This window comes from Benincasa hispida, chromosome 8 (genome assembly GCF_009727055.1).
Source record: "Benincasa hispida cultivar B227 chromosome 8, ASM972705v1, whole genome shotgun sequence".
In the NCBI taxonomy this organism is placed as follows: Eukaryota; Viridiplantae; Streptophyta; class Magnoliopsida; order Cucurbitales; family Cucurbitaceae; genus Benincasa; species Benincasa hispida.
Genome location: NC_052356.1, coordinates 49,447,919 through 49,465,868, shown reverse-complemented (window position 1 = coordinate 49,465,868; position 17,950 = coordinate 49,447,919).

The following is a 17,950-nucleotide window of genomic DNA, read 5'->3' as shown; positions in this document are numbered from 1 at the left end:
AATGAATTTGGAATCAGAACACAATCTAGCTCTGATACCAATTGAAGGGAAACTCAACAAGAGGAGATCTTTGAGCGAAAGTAGATCATCCAAATTCCATTTCAATTGAAGTATAAATTTATAGTACAACTAATAGATTATGCAATCAAAGTAAATTACAACATGCTTTTCAAATAAAATACATAGTTCAACGGAAATCACATTTGAAGAACACTTTTTCTCGTATCTCTCAAATAGTCACAATTTCCTCGATCAAATAGTAGTAAGAACATGAAGACTTTCTTCAAGTGAATCACGAACCGAATGAGAGGAGAACACTACCACTCAGATTCCTTGGTAGGTTTGGAGTGAGAACCCAAGAGTGGTGAGCTTTGACTATTTTGGTTAAGAAGGTATGTATGAGTTTGGAGGAGGAAGATGATCGAAGAAGAAGCACTATCGCATAGCAAACTTCTCGATCGTTTAGGCTATCACATAGCAAATTTCTTTCTACCGTGTAAACTATCGCATAGATAAGTCTTCCTATCTCATAGACAAAAAGAACCTATCATATATGCTCTATGTTTGTTGTGTAGACTATCGCATAGTCACTCTTTGCATTCTCGTTGTAATTTAGTTTTCTTAGTCAATCTCTACTGAAAATGAAAAAATCTTTTTCATTTTATTCCAATTGCCATAAAATTTCCATAACCACCCACAAAGGTAGTTTTTGAGAAAAATGGATTATTATTCAAAATAAGAAATAATATAAATGAATATGATAACCAACTTATCATATTATATTTATAACCTATAGTTTTAATATTGCATCACATACAATATAAACTATAGTTCTTTTTCTCTATTTTATGGAATTTAATATAAATCATATTTATATTAAATTAACAACATTTGAATCTCATTCAAATATTTAATCCTCTAATTAATGTATCAAATGTTGGGAATGTCCTAGAACTCACAGTTCGTGTTAAACATTCCATTTTATCAATAATGATGACTTGTTGATTTTGCATCTTATTATGAAAATACAATAAACGCATCCTTGGCTATAGTTCGAATGTTGTAACTTTATGTAGTGACATAAACAGGATCAAGTTGACAGTATATAGCCTAAATGGTCTAATAAGTATATGGATGAAATTGGGTATCCCATCTTGATAAAACTATTGGATGCGACCCACTCTGTAGTTGTTACAAGAAGTTGTAAGGTACTACAAACGATTTGATCCACAAATCGTTCATGTTGAGACATGAGAGAGGGGGCATCCTATGCAATGAGTTTACATATAGACTAGACCACGAAAAATAGTCACTTTTCTTTATAATGACCATTTACTATTAAAACTGACTATTTCATTTATTAAATAACCTAGGTTAACTCGATCTTAATTCTGAGCTAGCTACGAACTCCTGTTTGTTCGAGATTATCCTCTGATCTGCAAATGGTGAGAGTAGTCCAACAACACTACTCAATAAGCTTACCATTTTGGGGATAAGATCGAATGAATAGCTAGGGACATAGCCTTGCAAGATGGAATTCGCTCCTACCCTATTTAGGGTTAGTAGATAAGTTGTTCTCTTAATTACTGATTCCAGGTCTTGAAAAAACGAGGCCCCGCCTTCTCATGATAGAGAAAGGATTTGATTCATAGGGATTATGAATTAGAATTGTTCATTAGATGATTAATAGGAACTTAAGGAACAAGATGTAGTAACAGGGGTAAAACGGTATTTTTGACCTAGCTGTGATTATGAACAACCTGTGAAGGATCGATTTACTGATTATGGTTATTAAGTGGACATAATATATCTATAGTGAGATGAGTTCAACTATGGGCTATAGTGGAGTGTCCCATTATTAACGAACAGGGGTTAGATCGGACTAATGAGTTTAGCCGATTAATCTCGAATCGTTAGAGCCCATGATCTATATGTCCACGAGGTCCTCCTACTAGCTCGTAAATGGATAAGCTTTAGGGTAGCTTGAGAAATTAATTTGAAACGTTCAAATTAAACGGAACAAGATAAAATATATTTAAATATGATTTAAATGTATGAGGATAATTATTATGGAAAAATTAATTTAATATTCGATATTAAATTAATTAATATTTTAAATTAATTTATGAAATTAATTAAAGAAAATAATTTTTGTATTAAAATGGTTTTAAAATCAATTTTTTTTTTAAAAGAAAATGGACAACAATTTTGCATGGTTGCATAAAATGGGGATTCAATTTTCTCCATTACCTTTATCTTCATGCTCACACAAAGGCCATTATCCTTTCTACTTTGATTCTCGAAGCATGAGCTGCAAGTCATGCACTCCATCTCTTTGCATGTTCATCTACTATATATAAAGAAGATTGGAGTCATTGGAAGAAAGAGAATGCATAATTTTGAGAGAAAATTTTCTATGAAGAAGAAACTGTCTTCTTCAATCGGCTGCTGTGAGATCTTCTTGCTTCTTCACATCTTCAAGATGTTCTTGAGTCCCAAAACTCTTCCTAAAGCTCTAAGAGCATAGTAGGGAAGGCTTTGAGTGGTTCATGGCGATATCAAGTGAAGACAACTGCTGTACACATGTTTTTTTGGAGAGTTCATCAAAGGTATGTTATGGAAACCCACTTTTTAAGAAAAGCATGCTTTAGTTTTTGCCAAAATTAGTGAATTAGAATGCTTATGGATCCTTGATACTTCCGATGCATGTTATTTAACTCTTTCATCAAATACATTATATAAACTATATCATATATAATTGAATTAATATAATTAAATTCCTCTTATTAATTTGAATAATTCAAATTAACCCAAAAACTGATTCTCAACATAATCCTTTTGAGCTACCAAGGGGACCTTATGGACCTATAACTTGAAGCTGCAATGGTACGTGAATAATTAATTATACTTGTCCCTGCATTGGTGAAGGAGTGAATTCCGTCTTGTGTAGCTGAGTTCCCAGCTCCTCAATCAGACGAATCCCCAAAATGGTAGGCTTATTGAGTTGGTAATCTAGCCATTCTCACCCATACAAATCAAAGGACTGTCTTCATGAGCAGGAGTTCATAACTCACTCAGAATTCAGGTCATGTCATCTATGGTCATCCTAGTGAAATGTAAGTCTCTATTATTAATAGTGTTATATAAAGAGACTAATCATTTCATGGTCCGGTCTTATACAAACTCTTTGTATAGGATACCCCCGCTCGCATGTCTCCACATAAATGATCAGGATCAGATCATTTGTAGTGCTTTAAGCACTTGTAACACCTGCAAAGTAGTCCATATCCATAGTGCCACCAGGATAAGATACCTAGCCTTATCCATCTACTACAGACCACTTAGGTTATTATTTAAACAAGATTCACATGTATGTCTTTACATACTTGTTTAAATCTACATAAAATAACCTCGGAATTTATTTTATTGGATTGAGTATATGCTTATAAAATAACACTTATTTTATTAATAATAATGTGTTTATACAAAGTTTACAAACTACGAGATTACAAGGAGATTTAGGACACCAATCCTCACATAATTCCACTTGAACTTCAGCCTTCAAATGATTAAGTTTCTTCACATCAAAGAAAGATCGACCTTCAACATCCGCTCTTGATCATCTCAAGATAAAAAGCGATCAACATAAAGAAAGGATGAAAATCTTGAAGGAAAAATCATTTCATAAAGAAAATAATGACAAGAAGATTCACAATCGTGTCTCGTCACTATGAAGAGGAAGTTGTCAGTTGATATAATATAGAAGGTTCCTTGATGATGAAGCCAAAGCTCATCATATTGACGAAGCCTACAAATGAAGAGAATGATCACAACCATGATGAAATAAGAGCTTCTAAAGTTTAAATGTAAAAGCTCCTTATCGCATGAGCCTAAACTGTATGTTGCTCCTAGCTTGCATGAGTTAAAAAGGTGAACGGCCCTAAAAAAATTTTTTAAACTATGTAGGCAGCTTAAAGGAAACTTGAAGTTCAGGCCAATAAAATAAAAAAAATCTGAACTACGTTATGGCTTGATCCCTGTCATTGTAAAAGGTAGGTAGCTTGAAGGAAACTCTAAGTTCGATAAAAAAAAAAAAAGACAAAAAAAAAGGCAAAAAATATTCCTCTTGAACTATGTCATGACTTGATCCCTTTGTTTAAGGGTACGTAGGAAACTTAAATAAATTTAAGTTTAGTCCATCAAAAAGAAGTGGCATGATCACCCTACGTGTGGCATTACAAAAAAAAGAAAAAAATGGTGTCCTTCATCTCCACTAGGGGACAACACAACAAATTGAAGATATTCATCTCTACTAAAGGCAACAAAACAAATTGAAGATGTTCATCCCTACTGGAGGCAACACAACAGAAGACGTTCATCTCTATTGAAGGCAACACAACAAATTGAAGATATTTATCCCTACTAGAGGCAACACAACAGAAGACGTTTATCTCGACTGAAGGAAACACAACAAATTGAAGATTTTCATCCCTACTAAAGACAACACAACAGAAGACGTTCATCTCTACTAAAGGCAACACAACAAACTGAAGATGTTCATCCCTACTGGAGGCAACACAATAGAAGACGTTCATCTCTACTGAAGGCAACACAAAAAATTGAAGATGTTCATCTCTACTGGAGGTAACACAATAGAAGACGTTCATCTCTACTAGAAGCAACACAACAAATTGAAGACGCATGCTGTCTGCACGATGCTACACAGGTTGGATGTGTACAATGAGGTTATTGCTAGAAAATTCAATCATCCTTTCGTTCACTTAAATAAAGAAGAAGTGTTGGGCGTTACTTACTTCAATTTTAAAGCATGACTCGTGAAAGAGTTAAATTACATGCAGTGGAAGTATCAAGGATCTATAAGCATTCAAATTCACTAATTTTGGCAAAAACTAAAGCATGGTCTTCTAAAAAAGTGGATTTTCATGACATACCTTTGATGAACTCTCCAAGAAAATGTGTGCATGATGTGTGGAAAATGGAGTAAATAAATATACGTTTATTGTTCGTTCTCCATGCATCGCTTATCATGGGTTGGACTAAAGGATGCGTCTAATGACCATGCGTTCCTGCCATAAGTTTTCTTGCTCTCTCGCCAAGTATAATGAGATCGCAAGTTTCTCGGGGTGATCCAAGGTCAAACATAGGGACTTGTAGCTAAATGTTATGAAGTAATGTGTTGTGGCAAAGAATAAAAGAATATTGAAGTTAAAGGCTATGCACTACTCCTACTCCTAACTAAACAGATTAAGTAATGGAAATATGACTATGAGAGTTAGAGACACGTCAACTGTTCACGCATAACAAGATGCATGGGAAAATAGAAAAAATGGCAGGGATGACTTCACCACATCAATAAGCTTGATCGCGAGGGTAACCCCAGCCAACGCAAGCTATGCGATTATGCTATACACACTTGACGAAGTCGCATGCAATGTATATGCAATAATGTCGAGAGGACTTATGTCTAAGTCTCTATTCTTGCTCATGTGCTCCCACACATAAACGAGATGACTGCATACCACCGTATCCTACTTCTTGGATGCATGCGACGTGACCGCATACTTTCATATCCTATCTATAGGGTGCATATGCTGTGTATTAGCAAACAGAACTTATTCCTAAGCTTCTATTCTTGCTTATGTGTTCCAATCTGACTTTCTCAAGCCTAGATTTGGTTTTTTAGACTACTCTCTCAAGTATGCCTAAATGATGAATGATGTGCTCATAAGATCACATAAAGCATGGTTGACATAAGATTATTTCTATCTCTAGTAACACTGCTTACTTTGCGTAATGCGTTCCAACACTTACCCTCCCGGGCATTTAGTTACCGCTGATCAGCTCATAGACAAACATTGCTTTAGCATCACACTAAGCAAATAGGATTTTCTCACATCAATCGTGCAACACACACCTCTCGGTGGTTTGCTACATACTTCATATGTCTATGCCGCATGATTAAGTATGTGATACTCTAACAATCTTACTTAGTCATGCAATGAAAATAAAGAATGGTAAGAAGAGATAAACGAAGATTGAATCGAAGGAAGTAGAGAAATGCATTGATCATAAAATGTATTAATCTCCTAAGCCATAATGTAATACAATACAGAGATAGAAGAGATATGGAGGGCCAGATGGGCAATGTCTTGCATCCATCAGATGTGTGTCAAGGCTACTCGTGGTGCCATGGATGGGTGGTGGAGTAGTCTCTCTTGAGATCTATCACTGGCAAAGCTCCGGTCGTCACTTGGAATGGTTGAAGGAATGAAGAACTCTCAAGAATATCTTCTCACGCTTTCATCTGGATCATAAGGATCTACCCGAAGGCAGAAGCTCAGATGCTTTCAAGTTGTGCTCTAAGGCCCTTCTCTGAAATTCTGCAGCTAATAGCATGATGGACTTGCTCTGAATCTCTGCTGCTTATGGTGTGGTAGGTGAAATGTCAACATCACCTTTTGACACTCCCGAGGTATGTATTCATGCTTGGTTTCCGAAGTACCAATGCATTCCACCACCCTTGCGTTCATCCCTCTATTATGGTTATCACTCTATACCCGTAACCTCTATGCGATGGACGCATGCGATTAATAGCCGCAACATCCTTGCGTCAAACGTATGCGATCGCCTCTACGATGGCGAGATTGACTGCATGTGATCGATTCCTTCATTAGCGACAAAAATAGATAATTGGACACATAGTAGTGGGTTAGCTGAGATTTTCATTGTTGACCGATGCAAGCTCATTTTCTCATGAATTCTTAGTATAATCGCTGCATATTTTACTTAACAGCCCTCATAATTCTAATTAACAGGCCTATAATAACGTACATTTCTGCCCGTCATCAGTGTACAATAGCTATTTTAACTTGATATCACTGTGAACACCTCGAAGCCTTCCCTACTATGTGCTTGTTGATTTAGACAGAGTTTTGGGACTCAAGAACAGCTTGAAGAAGTGAACAACCAAAAAGAACCCATAGCAGTCGATTGAAGAAGACAATTTCTTCTTCACTGAAAATTTTCTCTCAAAATTCTATATTCACCTTTTCTCCAACGACTCCAATCTTCGTTATATGTAGTAGATGAACATGCAAAGAAATGCAGTGCATGGCTTGCAGCTCATGCTTGGAGAATCAATGTAGAGAGAATAATGGCCATTGTGTGATCATGAAGATGAAGGTAATGAAGAAAATTGAATCCCCATTTTTTGCAACCATGCAAAACGTTTTTCCATTTTCTTTTAAAACAAAAAATGATTTTAAAACCATTTTTATTGAAAATTGGTTTTCTTAAATTAATTTCATAAATTAATTTAATATCAAATATTAAATTATTTTTTTGCACAATAATCATCCTCATATATTTAAATCATATTTAAATATACATTCTCTTGTTTCGTTTAATTTGAACGTTTCAAATTAATTTCTCAAGCTACCCTAAAGCTTATCCATTTACGAGCTAGTAGGGGGACCTCACGGACCTAGAGATCATGGGCTCCAACGATTAGAGATTAATCGGCTAAACTCATTAGCCCGATCCAACCCCCATTCGTTAACTAATAGGACACTCCACTATAGCCCATAGTTGAACTCCCCAAGTTGTAAATATATTATGTCCACTTAATAACCATAATTACTAAGTCGATCCTTCACAGGTTGTTCATAATCACAGCTAGGTCAAAAATACCGTTTTACCCCTGTGACTACATCTTGTTCCTTAAGTTCTTACTAATCCTTTAATGAACAATTTTTATTCATACTCTCAATGAATCAAATCCTTTCTCTATCATGAGAAAGCGGGGCCTCGTTTGTTTAAGACCTGGAGTCAATACTTAAGAGAAGAACCTATCTACTAACCCTAAATAAGGTAGGAGTGAATTCCATCTTGCACGGCTATGTCCCCAGCTATTCATCCGGTCTTATCCCCAAAATGGTAAGCTTATTGAGCAATGCTGTTGGACTATTCTCACCATTTGTAGATCAAAGGATAATCTCGAACAAATAGGAGTTCATAGCTAGCTCAGGATTAAGATCGAGTTAACCTAGGTTATAAAATAAATGAAATAGTCAGTTTTAACAATAAACAGTCGTATAAAGAAAAGTGACTATTTTCATGGTCCAGTCTATATGCAAACTCATTGCATAGGATGGCTAACCATAAATGTGGCCGAAAGAACAAATGTTATTCTAAACGGAGCCAGAAAGCTACCCATAACTACACTAGTTGTAAAGTAAAAATGTTGTCTTATTGAGATTGATGTGCCCTAAACGAAGATGCCAAATATCGGCATTTTCTTTTGGAGAAATACGTCGACGTTTTGATTGAGTTATGAAAGTTTTAAACAATTCTGTGTTATGGAGGAATTAATGGCTAACGGTCTTAGCACATACAAATTACTTTCCAGATATGCTGTACAAATATTAACACCATCTTTATGAATAAATGTTTTATCCACATTAAAATGAAACCTATTATGTAAAGTTTACTGGAGCCCTCCCACTACCACAACTGAGACGATGTGCTCGGTGCCTACTTGCATCGTCATCTCACTAGTCTCCAGTTGTCACTAAGATCTAATCCCCTGAGAAGAAGAAAAAACGTGATTAGTGGCACCCGAATCAATTATCCAAGCTGAATCATTATTCTCCACTAACAAATTTCAAGTACAAGTAAATCATATTTACCTTTATCTGCCTTGGCGGCCTTCCTTTCCTTAAGCTAGCAGGACAATTCCTCTTCTAGTGTCCATCCTAGTTGCAGTGGAAATACTTTCCCTTTTCAACCGGTGGTGGATGCCTTCTTGGGGTGACAGGCGGCAGGTTAGCAGATGCCTTCCCTTTTCCCTTACCATACTTCTTCTTCTTCCCCTTTGCAAAGTTAGAAGTAGAAGGTGCAAACTTCGTTCCTGAAGTTGAACCTCTATGGAATGTCCTGGAGGATGAAACAACATTTGCCTCACCCTTCTTCCTCTCCTTACTTTTCAATAAAGATTGGTAGGTCTGCAACTCGTTGAGGAGAGTTGTAAGGTTATATTTCACTTTGTTAAGAATCATACTACCAACAAAGTGCAGGAAGCTCTCCGGAAAAGAGTGCAAGATTATTCTAACCTACTGCCCTCATCGATGATAGACCCATTCAACTTCGCCATATTGAAATGGACAATCATGTTAAGCATATGTTCATGCTTAAGAGCCTCATGCATAAGTTGTTCAGATGGTTGTCCAAACATCCCCCGCAGGGACTCCATGATCTCACACGCTAAGACCATGGGCTCATGTTTCTTGGCTAAGACTTCAAAAAGACTTGCCAAGATATAGGCTCGGGCTTCTCGTTCGCCCGTATCCATCGCTTGTATGCCTCCCGAACATTTAGAGTAGCATTGGGAGCTGGAATAGGAGGACAAACCTCCGTAAGGGTGAACATGAGATCCTCGATGATAAGAATCGTTGTGATTATGTGTTTCCATGTCGAAAAGTTATCTCTAATTAATTTTTCAGTGCTAAGCAAAGCTAAAGTGGCTGTGGCCATTTTAAAAATTGATGCTGAAAACATGAACAAAACTTTATTAGATTTTGCTAAACCATAATTTAACCAATTAGTTTTGCAAAACAGTTTCAAGTACCCTAAGTGAAAGATTTCTAATTTGCAATGATGTCTCAGTGAGGCAGGACAACCATCATCGGTGGGGTGATCAGTGATGGGGGAAATTAGGAGGTCAATTTTACTCGACGACCAAAATCCCATGAATGTCGTATGTGATGCTTTATTTTATTAAGTGCGAAAATATGGATGATATGTGTTGATGGATAGTGTTGTGGACTCAAGTTTCCCCAGTGGAATCCAAGTGCAAATTCCTCTGAGTTTCCTTGTAAGTCCAGGGTCGAACACAGGGACTTGTGAAAATAGTTGCATTAGAGATTTTTATGAAAACTTGCAGTATCCGATTGAATAAATATGCATTGAGTTGTTGTTGCATTAATGAAAATAATAATAAATGCGGTAGAGTTCAAAACGAGTTGGCAATGGGAAATATGATGAATATGCGGTGAACGGGTTGAGAAGGGTTTCGGCTAACACTCCCTAGGTTGCGTTCATGCCTTGCGATCATGCAACATGCATACAATAGTAAACCACCTCTTGGAGTGAATGCCACAACTTCTAAGGCTAGAAAGCATGCGATAAATATGCAATAAGTCTACAGGGTTTACACATAAACCTCTATTTCTATTATGTAATAACAACATGACATTCACACAAATATGCGACCGCATAATATCATTCCTATTCTAAGGATGCATGCGATGCAAGTTGACAAACAGAGCTTATCTCTAAGTCCCTATTTCTTGTTTATGCAGGCCTAATATCTTGCTCTTTCAAGTCAGATTCTAACCTAGCTCCCTTGAGAATTTAGGTTCTTTCTTTAGATTCTCTCTCAAGCAACTCTAAAGGGATGTTTCGCACAGCATAAAACAAGACAATCGCTAGCAATGAACTTCCCAGATCATGTTAGCTTAGTTCTTCTCAACCCATTCAACTAGTTTAGCTACTTATGCGTATTAAGAGAGTGAGCAAATGTAGAAATAGAACTTCCATTAAATAGATAAAAGATGAAGTACAGAATAACAATGCAAGTATAGTAAAGAGCCTGGAGCAATTTCTTGCAACCAGGTGTTACACTGTTCTACTCATGCTCTAAAGATATTCTCACTTTTGTGAGAGTCAACCTGTTCTCTGCTCTTACACCCCATGGTCCTCTCTCGAGCCGCCTTGGACGATCTCCGGCATCACCACTCTTCTCTAGCTTCGCCGTGAAATGGAAAAAGAAAACTATGAACAGAGGTGTGAACTTGTAAAGTGATGGAGTAATCGACTGCTTAACCCTTCTCTGAAGAATGCACTTGGTATTCAAGTCTTCGCGGAACGATTGGGCAATGAAACTTGATGATGCATTATGGGCATACTGAACCGCATTTAAAACACCTATAGGTATGTCCCCCTATGCATTGGTATTCGGCAAAGCATGTCACTTGCCCTTAGAGATGGAATATAAAGCATTGTGGGTGGTCAAGAAACTAAATTTTTATTTAAAGGAAGTAGAGGAAGCACGGAAAATGCAATTGGTCGAGCTAGAAGAATGGAGGAACAACGCATATGAAAATGCAAAAATTTATAAGGAGCGCACCAAGCACTGGCATGATCAACGCATATGCGGCAAGAACCTCCAAGTCGGAAAGAAAGTCTTGCTTTTCAATTCACGTCTGCGACTCTTCCTGGGAAAGCTAAAGTCTCGTTGGTCTGGACCTGTCTCTTATACACATCTAGATGTGTATAAGAGACAGATTCACGTCTGCGACTCTTCCTGGGAAAGCTAAAGTCTCGTTGGTCCAGACCGTTCATAATTCGACAAGTACTTCCACATGGCGCGGTGGAATTATCAAATGACGACGATACCAATATATTCAAAGTCAATGGGCAGCAAGTAAAGGTATACCAAGGAGAAAACTGGCATCACCAAGTCGACTCCATGGAACTAAGACACTTTGAATAAGGAAGGAAGTAGGTGGTCCCTATGTTGTCAAATGATCGAAAATTCTCAGGGACGCAAGTTTTGGAAAACTTCAAGTATTCAACTCTTTTCTCCACTACTCAGAATCTTCACTATCTTTTCAGTTTTTAGTTTTATATATAAAAAAAAAAGCCTTTTCTTTTGGTTAAAATAATTTGACCCTCTCTTTGTTTTCCTTACAACGATCGAGGTGCAGGATTGCGGGAACGTACGCAAAGAAACACTGATCTTATTCCATCACCGCAACCCAACGAAGAATGATCGCCGCAAGGTGGATGTGCCATTACAATGGGGGTGTACCTTATCTTATCTTTATTTCAAATTTTGCTCTATCACATTGCATTTTGCTTTTCGAAGTTATATCAACGCATCCTTCTTGATTACCACAATCATTTAACAAGTAGATAAATTTAGTAGTTTACATTTTGTTTCTTTACCAAGTAAGATTTCAATGATGAAAATTATGCTTCTATTTCTTTTGTATATATTAAAGTCAACTTAATCATAAGATAGTCACCTCATAAAATATTTCTAGAAGTTAAGGGTTTGCTAGCTTTCTTTCAAACTCTCTTTACAACGTATTCTAGAGCATCGCATAACTTATTTTAATCTTTTTGGCAATGGGGACATTGCTGGATTTTAAATTTGGGGGTGAGGTATTTATCTTCTACCTTGCTATTTTCGGTTCTATAAAAAAAAACATTTTTGAGAATAACAACTCCACTGTCAACGCAAAGGGGAAACCCATGTTGATAAGAGTGAAGTTATGAAGGGCACTTGCCCGTAGTTGGATGTCCGCATGACACATGTGGGGGCAAGCCAAAACGAAAGTAAGTTACCAGGATCAACGTATAAATCAATGACCGCAACTCCAATGCCAAATCAGTATGAGTTTAGTATGAGAAAGAGTTCATTGCTCGTAGTTGGATGTCCGCATGAAACCCGTGGGGGCAAGCCAAAATGAAGGCAAGGCACTCGGATCAGCGCAAGGTCAGAAAAAAAATAGCAATAAAGAAAATTTTTGTGCAAGGATAAACTTTTGTCGCCCCGGTAGAAAATTTTCTTTTTGAAATAAATCATGCGATGTTCTGGAATTTAGTAAAGTTCTTTTGAAAGTTAAACATGCAGTCCCTAGGTCTTAGAAATATTTTAAGAGTAGACTTGAATAAGACTTAAGAAAATTCTAGTATATAGGATTTGAATGAAGTATCCTTGAGAAATCTAGGAAAAGAACTTTGCGGTGGACTTGCTAAAGGAATCTTTAGTTTGTGCTTGAAGACAAGCATTGTTTAAATTTGAGGGTGTGATAACGGGCAGAAATGCACATCATCATAATGCTAAGTTATTAAACAATGTTGGATTGTGTTGATGAAAAATGATAAATTGCGTCCATTAAGCATAAATTCTATAATATTGCGGTCACATGCGTCAGCACATTGGAACTATTGATTTTTGTATTTTTTTGTGCAGAATATGTGTTAACGCAATGCAAAGAATGCGACCATAGGAATACATCGGTCGAATGCAACTTCACCGCAAGACTTTGCATTGATCGTGCTCGCAAACATCCACCCAAGAAGAATCACCACAACATGGTGGGCACATCCGGATGAAAAGACAATTAAGATCGATGGGACAGAAAGCTAACAGCAGTCGGATCCAAATTAAGTTGATAGCTGATAACGGTCACAAAAGTACATCCAGCTTTATCGGTGACAACTATTAGGCGCATCAGTCAGGAATTAATGTTGTCCCATTTGTACAACCAGGAGAGAGAAGCCGCCTTTCACCTTTGATGCCCTATAAATACCATGTGCATTCTTCAGAGAAAGGGTTAAGCAGTCGATTACTTCATCACTTTACAAGTTCACACCTCTGTTCATAGTTTTCTTTTCCATTTCACGGTGGAGCTAGAGAAGAGTGGTGATGCTGGAGATCATCCAAGGCGACTTGAGAGAGAACCTTGTGGCGTAAGAGTAGAGAGCGGGTTGACTCTCGGAAAAGCAAGAATATCTTTAGAGCATGAGTAGAACAGTGTAACACCTTGTGGCAAGAAATTGCTCCAGGCTCTTTACTATACTTGCATTGTTATTCTGTACTTCATCTTTTATCTATTCAATGGAAGTTCTATTTCTACATCTGCTCACTCTCTTAATACGCATGAGTAGCTAAACTAGTTGAATGGGTTGAGAAGAACTAAGCTAACATGATCTAGGAAGTTCATTGCTTACGATTGTCTTGTTTTATGTTGTGCGGAACATCCCTTTAGAGTTGCTCGAGAGAGAATCTAAAGAAATAACCTAATGTCTCAAGAGAGCTAGGTTAGAATCTGACTTGAAAGAGCAAGATTAGGCCTACATAAACAAGAAATAGGGACTTAGAGATAAGCTCTGTTTGTCAACTTGCATCACATGCATTCTAGGAATAGGAATGATATTATGGGGTCTCATATTTGTGTGAATGTCATGTTGTCATTGCATGAATAGAAATAGAGGTTTATGTGTAAACCCTGTAGACTTATTGCATATTTATCGCATGCGTTCTAGCCTTAAGCCATGGCATTCATGCCAAGAGGTGGTTTACTATTGTATGCATGTTGCATGATTGCAAGGCATGAACGCAACCTAGGGAGTGTTAGCCGAAACCCTTCTCAACCCGTTCACCGCATATTCATCGTATTTCCCATTGCCAACTCTTTTCGAACTCTGCCGCATTTACTATTGTATGCATGTTGCATGATGTGTTCATTCAATCTATCATGCGTTGATCCCATTAGAATGCGTTGTCGGGTAGCTACAATCATTCAATGGCTGCATTCGCTTAATACCACAACTCTACATGATGACTGCAATCGCTTGATGAGCGCAACTCCCATGTGATGAACGCATACGGCTGATTATCGCAACATCCATGCGTTGATCGATGCATTTGCCTTTGCAATTAGTGTTTCTCCGCATGCGGTCATCTATGCGATGGTCCGATTTCCATGTTTGCGCCCATTTCTTGTATTGGCTACAAAACTAGAATATTGAACGCATAGTTAACGCAAAGTAACGGGTTAGTTGAGATTCATCATACTGATCGACGCAAGCTCACTTTCTCGTAAATTCCTATCATGATTGTCGCATATTCTACCTAACAACCTTCATAATTCTAAGTAAAAGGCCTAAGATGACATGCATTTCTGCATGTTATCAATTAGATACCCTTTTGCTGGGATGAGACATTATCAACCATTAGGCAGAACCAACTCTTGGAACTGAATCTAACATCCACCATTTATTCGGTCCATAACTGTTAATGATAGAGTCCCACCCTAATGAGCCCACAGTAAGGAAGAAGCAGATTAGGACAAGAGACTAAGTACCTTATCCTCTTACAAGAGATCAAATAGAGAAACGCGCAAAACTGGCATCCTATAAGGGGACACTCCCAGGGTGCCTCGAGGCGATGCACAATAACTTTGTTCAATCAAATGAGAGAGAATGAGGGATATGCTGTTGCACTTCCCGCTCCCACTTACTATGAACACTCTCTCTATCCACCTTGATATTGACCTACCCAAACACCATCCGTTAGGGGGACATGCCAAAGGTGCCTTGAGGCCAAGGGTAAATCTCATGGTGTGGACTATATATGAGAAACGTGAAAAGTTTAAGTTAAGCATCATATGCCCCAAATACCTCCCACTGAATGTTCTACCTAGGGGTTCATTAACCTAGACAATCCAACTACTTATTTTAGTCTAAGTCATCTTTTTAAAGTCCGCTCATAAATAACTTTTGTCTATGAATTATGAATAAGTTCAAGTAGTCACATTTATATACTTTAATGGATTGTCCTTAACTTGCATGCATGCATCAAATCTATCTAATTCACCTTTTCAGGTAAGTTCTCAGGTAGGGATATTACGTTTCCGTCTACTTAAATACCCCAACCTAGACAGAACCCGCCTTAGATAGAAGGTCCTTTATAGATAGATTGGCTACACATTAACCTTTTATTAGTCAATTTAATTCTATTAAACTAATTAAAAGATTAAAGCCTTAAGGTTGCTAATCATAATAGAACTGTGATCTTAGGTTTATGTGATCCAAGTTTTAAACATTTTAAAATATGAATTAAACCTAAATGATCATGCATGTCTTTCTTATTGCTTTTAGGTCTAATTTCTCTTTAACCTTTAAACAGAAACAACTAAAAAACATCGTGCACCACTAGGTGTTTATAACATTTATAAAGAAACCTGTGTGTCATATGGTGCGTAAATTTTATTAAGTGGAAATATGGATGATATGTGTTGATGGATTACGTTGTGCACTCAAGTTTGCTCAGTAGAATTCATGTGTAAATTCCCCCGAGTTTCCTGGTAAGTCCAGGGCATAGAGACTTGTGAAAATAGTTGCGTTGGTAATGTTTATGGAAACTTTGTGGTAACCAAGTAAATAAATAAAGTGTTGGGTATGTTGTTGCATTGATGAAAAAAAGAAGTAAGTAAAGGCGACGGATTTGAGAAAGATAGTTGCGTTGATAGATGCAATAGGTATGTGATGAACGAGTTGACAAGATCTTTAGCTAGCGTTACTTGGGAATGCATCAAACCTTGCGATCATGTTACAACCATGCATAGCAAGTCATTTCCCAATGTAAATGTAATGCTCCTAAGTTTAGGACGCATGTGTTGAATGCAAAATGTCGATAGAGCTTATCCCTAAGTCCCTACTCTTGTCCTATGCGTTGATGTAAAATACATGAAAGCAAGGTGACCGTATACAATCATACCTTATTACTAAGATGCATGTGATGCGTTAATAACAAATAGAGCTCATTCCTAAGCGCCTATCTCCCGTTCTACGTTTAAATCTGGTTTTTCCAAACCTAGATTCTAACCTGACCTTCCCAAGTCTAGATCCTATCTTTAGACTACCCTCCCGAGTATCTCTAATAGACGAATGAAGCATACATAAACAAGATATTTGCAAAGATGAAGATTCCCTTGTTATGCTAGCTAACTACTTCTCAACCCATTCAACTAATTTAGCTACTCATGCTTAAATAACAGAGAGTGAACAGATATAGAGAAAGACATTCCATTCTTATAATTGAGTTTAGTACAAAATGATAATGGAAAATAAAGGTAGAAAGCCTGGTAGCAATTCCTTGTTGACCGAAGCTTTTTACACTGAATCTCTATTCTGATCTACAAATGTTCCCCCTTCTGCAGGCATCGGCCGTCTCTCTATCTTGGAGCTTCCGATGCTTTCCCAAGCTTGTCGGAATGATCTATCGGCACACCTTCTTCATCGCGTCTGCCTTAAAATGGAAGAAAACTATGGACAGAAGCATGAACTTGTAACGTGATGAAGTAATCGACTACTTAACCCCTTCTCTGAAGAATGTAGTTGGTATTTATAGAGTTTCCATGGTGAAAGGCGGCTTCTCTCTCTCGATTGTACAGATAGAACAACTTTAATTCCTGACTGATGTGTCGGATAATTGTCACCGATAAAGCTAAATGTACTTTGTGACCGTTATCGGCTGTCAACTTAATTTGGATCCAACTTCCTTCAGCTTTCTGTCCCATCGATCTTAATTATCCTTTCACCCAGATGCACCCACCATGTTGCACCGACCAAATTATGGTGATTCTTCTTGGGCAAATGTTTGCAAGCACGGTCAACACAAAGTCTTGCGGTGAAGTTGCGCTTGAACAATGTATTCCTATGATCACAATCTCTGCATTACGTTAACGCATATTCTGCATAAAAATATAAAGATCAACTGCTCTAATGCGTTGGACACGTGCGACCGCAATATTATAGAATTTATGCTTAATGGACGCAATTTAACATATTTCATTAACGCAATCCAACTCTGTTTAAGAACTTAGTACTATGATAACGTGCATCTCTACCTGTTATCACACCCCCAAATTTAAACAATGCTTGTCCTCAAGCATAAGCTAAAGATTCCTTTAGCAAGTTAACCGCAAAGTTCTTTCCCTAGATTTCTCAAGGATACATCGTTCAAATCCTCTATGCCAAAATTTCCTTAAGTCTTATTCAAGTCCCTTCCTAAAATATTTCTAAGACTTAGGGATTGCAAGCTTAACTTTCAAAAGGACTTTACTAAATTCCAGAACATCGCATGATTTATTTCAAAAAGAAAATTTTGCACCGGGGTGTCAAATGATTTATCCTTGCACAAAAATTTTCTCCATTGCTATTTTTTTCTGACCTTGCGCTGATTCGAGTGCTTTGCCTTCATTTTGGCTTGCCCCCACGTGTGTCATGCATACATCCAACTATGAGCAATGCACTCTTTCTTAGAGTAAACTCACACTAATTTGGTAGTGGAGTT